The 7,407-nt window shown below is 41.2% G+C and overlaps 1 pseudogene; it reads left to right on the top strand.

Moving 5' to 3' along the window:
• The first annotated feature begins 1,453 nt into the window (after window positions 1-1,453).
• Window positions 1,454-2,407, top strand: LOC100349915 (non-selective voltage-gated ion channel VDAC1 pseudogene; annotated as a pseudogene).
• Window positions 2,408-7,407: the final 5,000 nt, after the last annotated feature.

The raw sequence follows: 7,407 nt of genomic DNA, 5'->3' as shown, positions 1-7,407 counted from the left end.
GTTTTATCACATTGTACCCAGAAACTTTCTTAATGTTTTCTTATATTTTATTAAATTATTAACATTACCTTATGTAACACTCAGTTTATGATGTATCTAATCACTCTCATTTACAATGAGGAAGACAAAAACTCTTAATTCCACATAAATATCTACAACAGGTCAAGTTTAAAGATGTTGTCATATTTACATTTATTAAATGAATAAATATCCCAGATGTAAAGTGTGGAAATTAAGAATAAAAAGACAACAGATGAATTTCAGAGAATATGAAAATTAATAAGTTAAGAATAAGAATGAGTCAATCAAAGTGAATAAACTACTGGAGTAGTCATTATGAATTAAAAATAGTGTTGCTTGAAACAACATGGGAAGGAGAATATTTAAAGATGAGGCAATGTAATGCAACATAGAAATGGTTTTAATTTGTTTGTATATATAAAAATTAAGGGAAAACATCTGCTCTGTCTGCTAAGTTATGGATATTTCAAAATATTATCCTTATACAACAAAGTCTGGAGGAAAAGGTAGTTAATCTTAAAAATGAACAGAATGTAAAATAATATATCATGTAATGGCCTCTTTACCTCTGGTTTGTTCCTTTGGGTTCTGACTGATGCATGATTGACTGTTAGTACATTTTTAGGAGAAAGAAGAAAGAAGGAAAGCCTAACACTGCAATTAAGTTACATTTTACAATTCTTGCATATAATATCTCCAGTCACACAGATGATTTATTTGACAATATTCATTCAGTCACTGCTGCAAAGCACAAATAGCAGGGTATTTTCTTTAATAGAAACCCAATGAACATTGGAGCCAGTGTTGTGGCACAGTGAGTAAAACTTCCACCTGTGATGCTGGTCCCACAAGTTTGAGACTCAGCTGCTGCAGTTTTTATCCAGCTCCCTTCTAACGTTCCTGGGAAAACACCAGAATATGAAATGAGTGCTTGGGCCCCTGCACCAAAGTAGGAGACCCAGAAGTAGCTCTGGTCTTGGTCTCCTGGCTTTGACCTGCCCCAGCACTTGCCATTGAAGCCATCTGGGGAGTGAACTAGTGGATAGAAATCTCCCTCTCTCCCTCTCTCCCTTTCTCCTTCCCTCTCCCTCTCCCTCTCCCTCTCCCTCTCCCTCTCCCTCTCCTTCTCCCTCTCCTTCTCCCTCTCCCTTTCCTTCTCTAACTCTGCCTTTCACATAAATAAATATTAAAAAATAAACCCAATGAACAAAAAAGGAAACAAATTCATAATGTTTACATATAAATTGCACTTGAAATAGTAAGATTAATTGCGATTAGTTTGTGTTCATTTTGATGATGATAGTGTATTGCTCAGTAAGACATTAAAGATTAAGGGTAGGCCCTCCACCCTCCACTGGCTGCGCCCTGCTCTTCTGCGCACCAGCCTCCACCACCCGTCACCGCCCCCTCTGCCACCACTGCTGAGTAGAGGATGGCTGTACCTCCCACGTATGCTGATCTTGGCAAATCTGCCAGGGATGTCTTCACCAAGGGCTACGGATTTGGCTTAATAAAGCTTGATTTGAAAACAAAGTGCGAGAATGGATTGGAATTTACAAGCTCAGGCTCAGCCAACACTGAGACCACCAAAGTGACGGGCAGTCTGGAAACCAAGTACAGGTGGACCAAGTATGGGCTGACGTTTATGGAAAAATGGAACACCGACAGCACGCTGGGCACCGAGATCACCGTGGAAGACCAGCTTGCAGGTGGACTGAAGCTGACATTTGATTCCTCCTTCTCACCTAACACTGGGAAAAAATGCTAAAATCGACAGGGTACAAGCGGGAGCACATCAACCTGGGCTGTGACCTGGATTTCGACATCGCTGGGACCTCCATCTGGGGTGCTCTGGTGCTGGGTTATGAGGGCTGGCTGGCTGGCTACCAGATGAACTTTGAGACTGCCAAGTCCCGAGTCACCCAGAGCAACTTTGCCGTCGGCTACAAGACCGACGAATTCCAGCTCCCCACTCACGTGAACGATGGAACCGAGTTTGGCTGCTCCGTTTACCGGAAGGTGAACAAGAAGCTGGAGGTGGCCGCCAGTCTTGCCTGGACAGCAGGAAACAGTAACACTTGCTTCGGAATAGCAGCTAAGTACCAAATTGACCCTGACACCTGCTTCTCAGCGAAAGTGAACCACTCAGTCTGATAGGATTAGGATACACTCAGACCCTAAAGCCAGTATCAAACTGACGCTCTCAGCTCTGCTGGATGGCAAGAACTTAACGTTACAGCTTCAGGTTACAGGTGTTACCCTGCGGAGGTACAGAAGTTACCCCAGTCCAAGGAGAGTTCTTCGCAACTGCAGACTTGGGGGATTTAGTGACTCCCAGAGAGGCCAGGTTTCTTTTTTATCTACAAATGGATACAATGGAAGCTGATACTGTGTAGGCACTTTGTAAATCCACATTGAATGAATGGAACCGTGGTCTCCTAACCCTGCGGATGAGAGGCTTGTTGCTTGATGAGATGTACAGACTCATCTGGAAGGGACTTTTTAGACAGATCTTCATGACCTTGCCCCACCCCTGTCCATCATCTCCTCTTTTACGCCAAGAGTAGTTTGCTGGGTGAGGTAGCTGTGTCCTTCGTGCCATTCTGGGTTGGAGAGGGTGGATGTGAGGAAGCCAACAATTAAGACTCAGCTCCTTCCCGTGTTGTTCAGAGCATGAATTCACTTCTCTAGCTCAGGCAAAGCTTGGGGCAGAGCTGGTGTGATTGTGGTCCTGGGGTGACAATACCTGGAATCTAAATTGGACTTCTGTTGTATTTTCACCACTCAGTTTATTTTTTAGCAGTTTAATGGGTACATTTTAGAGTCTTTCATTTTGTGTGGAATCAGATTCCTCCCCTTCAAATGCTGTGATTAACATCACTTAAAATAAAATTTAAATAAAATATTGAAACCAAAATCTGGTTGCCTAGTATGCTTTTTTTAATGAACCTGAGATGCCCTTGTTTGTAGTTTTCTTAAGCTGATAGAACAAGTAGTATGAAGGTATCTGAATGTACACTAACCTTAGACTATGCACATGTATACAGATATTTCTATGTGTAGCTATCTGTGTGTAGTTTGAGCTAAACATGAATTCCTGTTTCTATGTGTAGCTATCTGTGTGTAGTTTGAGCTAAACATGAATTCCTGTTAATCTTGTTGACTTAATCCATTATTATATAAATTCTTTTAACCTTCTCCCTTTCCTTTTCTGTTATCTCTCACTATAAAAGTTAGAAACGTGGTCTGCACTATCTGTAATTCATTCCCTTAATTGTTTAATTCTAGTATACATGAATAATGGTTTCATAATTGCCCCATAGGAAATATGCTCCTGGGAAATATTCTATAAAATAAAATATATGCATTTAATTCTGAGTTTCAGTTATTTTAGTTTGTTCTGCGATAAGCTTGTCCTTACAAATTAATGAACATAAATATTTTTGTTATAACAAAAACATGCATGGAAATTATCAGAGAGAAGTCAATGTATATAAAATTCATGTATAGTAAAAAACATTAAAGCATATTAATATCCTATTTACAATCCTGTTTACAATTTTAAATATGTGAACAATGTCTTTTTAAAATAAAACTAGTAACTGTGTTAATTCTTCTTGTCCATCTACTCAAATGACTCAGTACTGATATATTAATTCCAGGAAAGAAAGAATTTGAGTCAGATTGATGATACAAATATCCCCTAAAATTAATGTGCTGAAACTTAACCACTATTACAATGTTAAGAATTGCAGCTTCTTAGAAAGTGATCTAATCATGAGGACTCTGCCCTCTTAAGGGACTAATGTCTCGTAAAATGGCAAGAAGGAACTGACCTAAACCCTTTTCATCCTTCTAACTCCCATAATGGAAGACACAGTGCTTCTCCTTTCCAGAGGATGCAGCAATATTGTCTATTTTGGAAGCAAAGACAGTAGCTTTCATCATAAGGCTGCCTTGATCTTGGAGTTCCAGCGTCCAGAACTGTGAGGAATAACTACTTATCATCTACAAAGTTTGCAATCTCTGTTTGTTACAGCAACAAACATGGACCAAACCAGAAATTGGCATCCAAGAAGTGTGATATTTCTGTAATAAATACCAAGAAATGCGGAAGTGGCTTTGGAACTGGATAAGAGGTAGAGGCTGGAAGGGTTTGCAGATGCATATAGAAGACTAGGTCACCATGAACATAGTGCTAAAGGGGGTTCCAATAAGGGCTCAAAAGACAAGAAGAGCTACAGAGAGAGCCTCAGTCTCCTTAGAGATTGTTAAGCATCTTGATTAGAATGCTGCACTATAGAATATAACAGTAAGGGCGATGCAGATGATATTTAGACAGAAATGAGGAATCACATATTGGAGACTGGAGAAAGGCCATCTTTCTCATACTGTGACAATGAACTTGGCTGCAGTATGTCTGTACACTAGTACTTTGAGAAAGAATTTGAGAGTGATGAATTAGAATATTTGGCAGAAGAGTTCTCTAAGCAAAGTGTTGAGTGCTTTTCTTGGCTTCTCTTGGCAGTAAATAGCAAAAAAGAAGACATAAATGAATTAAATACAGAATTTATAATAAAAGGGAAGCAGAACTTTGGAACATAGCAAATTTCCAGTCTGGCAATGTGAAGAAAGAAAATGTTTGTCAGGGACAGAACACCGAGAGTGTGGTCAAGCTCTTATGTGAGAAGGAGGCTAGCACACATAGAAGAAGGCAGTTATTTTACAATACAATGGAAGAATGATCCTGAAGATATTTTGGAAACTAAGGGCACTGCTACTCTTGTTGCAGGCCTGGAAACCAGGACCTTGTGAGCAGAATGGGATCAAGGGAGGGGCCTAGAGCCACCTTGCAATTCTATTCCCCACATTCTGGCACAGCATTCCCTTTGCTATCTCAGTTGTTGCTCAAGTGGGGACGGGTGCAGTTCATCTTTATGCTTTGGAAGACGGTAGGCCATAAACCTTGACGACATCCATTTGGTACAAACTCTACAGGCTTGTAGAGTCCACAAGCTATAGGAAACATGACTAAATGTACCAAATGGCCACAGGAGGGGCGTTATCATGTAGTGGAGCTCCCACTAGAACAGTGGTTGATGAAGCCACATCATCATGACCATGCCTGTGACTCCAGAACTGAAGTGTAGAAATGTAAAATAATGAGTAGATGGAGTCATCCTAGAAGAGTCACAGGAACAAGACATTAAACCTTAAGAGATACTGCATGGACTATGCCCAGCAAAACCATAAGGATTTGGTCTCCAGAAAACTTAGGGAACTGAGTCTTGCCCTAGTATGCCAAGAAATTGAAAATTAAGTCAAAGTGGATATTAAACCCAAATTTTTGACATCAAACTTTAAAGGAGAAGGGTTTATTTATTTATTTATTTATTTTTGACAGGCAGAGTGGACAGTGAGAGAGAGAGACAGAGAGAGAAAGGTCTTCCTTTGCCTTTGGTTCACCCTCCAATGGCCGCCGCGGCCGGCATGCTGCGGCCGGCGCACCGCGCTGATCCGATGGCAGGAGCCAGGAGCCAGGTGCTTTTCCTGGTCTCCCATGGGGTGCAGGGCACTTGGGCCATCCTCCACTGCACTCCCTGGCCACAGCAGAGAGCTGGCCTGGAAGAGGGGCAACCGGGACAGAATCCAGTGCCCCAACCAGGACTAGAACCGGGTGTGCCGGCGCCGCTAGGCAGAGGATTAGCCTAGTGAGCTGCGGCGCCAGCCAGGAGAAGGGTTTATTTAGCCATTGTTGAAGCTAACCAGAGATTAAAGAGGTCTTGGGTTTTATTACAAACAGCAGGAAGGAAATATGGAAGTTAGAAATACAATTGTCAGGCCAAAAAAAAAAAAGACAAAAAACAAAAATTTGGGGAAGTAAGGCAATTACTATTTTGTTGAACTTACTGTGGCTATAGATAAGACAGTCAGGATAACAGGAAACAGAAAAAGTCTGGGGATAGGAGAGCAACTCATAAGGAGTACTTCTCCTTATGAGTTGCTCTCCTATCCCCAGACTTTTTCTGTTTCCATATTGGAAGGGACAAAAGCTCAGAATGTTTCTCTATAATCAGGAAATGCTGGCTATAGGGCATTGGCTGCCAAGGGGTTTAAGTCAAGGTTTTGGCATACAGTCAGGAATGTGGAACAGTTTGTTTTGTTGGTGTCAGCACATAGATGTTAACTAAATAACATTCCTCACATTTTTCGTTCTCTATCCTCTAGCCTTTGCAACTAAATTTGAAACAATTCAGAATTTTCCTGGCTTAAAAAGATATTATCAGGGGCTGGCACTATGGTGCAGTGGGGTAAAGCCCTGGCCTGAAGGGCTGGCATCCCATATGGGCGCTGGTTCTAGTCCTGGCTGCTCCACTCCTGATACAGCTTTCTGCTATAGCCTGGGAAAGCAGTGTGAGATGGCCCAAGTCCTTGGGCCCATGCACTCACGTGGGAGACCTGGAAGAAGCTCCTGGCTCCTGGCTTCAGGTTGGCCCAGCTCCTGATGTTGTAGCCAATTGGAGAATGAACCAGCGGGTAGAAGACCTTTCTCTCTGTCTCTACCTCTCTCTGTAACTCTTTCAAATAAATAAAATAAATAAAAACGTTATTGTCAAACCATGTGATTTTCTGTTTGCATTGTTTATTTTTGCACATTCTTGGGACCAATTACCCATTTTTTTCTCTTCTATTTCTCCATTTTGGCATGGGCATATCTATCCACTGCCTTTCCACCATTGAGTTTTATTTATTTAAATTTTCTTTCAATTCTATTTGAGGGACAGAGATGAAAATAGAGACTGACAGGGCTCCAATCCTCTGGTTTATTTGCCAAATATTCCCAAACAGTGGGACTGGACAAGGGTCAGAACTAAAAGCCAGAAACTCAATCCAGGTCTCTCAAGTGCATGGTAAGAATCCAATTACTCAAGTCATTACTTGCTGCCTTTCAAGGTGAACAACAGCAGGAGGCTGGAATTGGGACCCTAGCCAGGACATGAATCTAGGTACTCCAATATAGGATGCAGGCATCTTAACCAGTGACTTAACTGCTATGCTAAAAGCCTGTGCCATACCACATTGTATTTCAGAAGTTCATAACTTGCTTCATGGCACAGGCTCAATGCTGGAGAAAAATTGTGACAGGGTGAACTATGATTTGCATCTCATCTGTACTTGATTTATAGCAGACTCTGGATTTTTACACTTTGGAGTTGACTTTTGTAAAGAGTTAAGATTATATGTGTTATTTCGGTGGAGTGTATGTATTTTGCGTGTGAGAAGGATATAAATTTCAAGGACTAGCTGAGAACTACTATGGTCTGGTTTTGTCCAAAAAATTCAAGTGTTGAAATTCAATCAGTAGTGTGATGATATTTAGAGGAA

Source organism: Oryctolagus cuniculus, chromosome 9, assembly GCF_051225735.1.
Source record: "Oryctolagus cuniculus isolate XC-2025 breed Fujian yellow rabbit chromosome 9, ASM5122573v1, whole genome shotgun sequence".
NCBI lineage: Eukaryota > Metazoa > Chordata > Mammalia > Lagomorpha > Leporidae > Oryctolagus > Oryctolagus cuniculus.
Note: the sequence above shows the minus strand (reverse complement) of the source record. Positions and strands in the feature narration are given on the sequence as shown.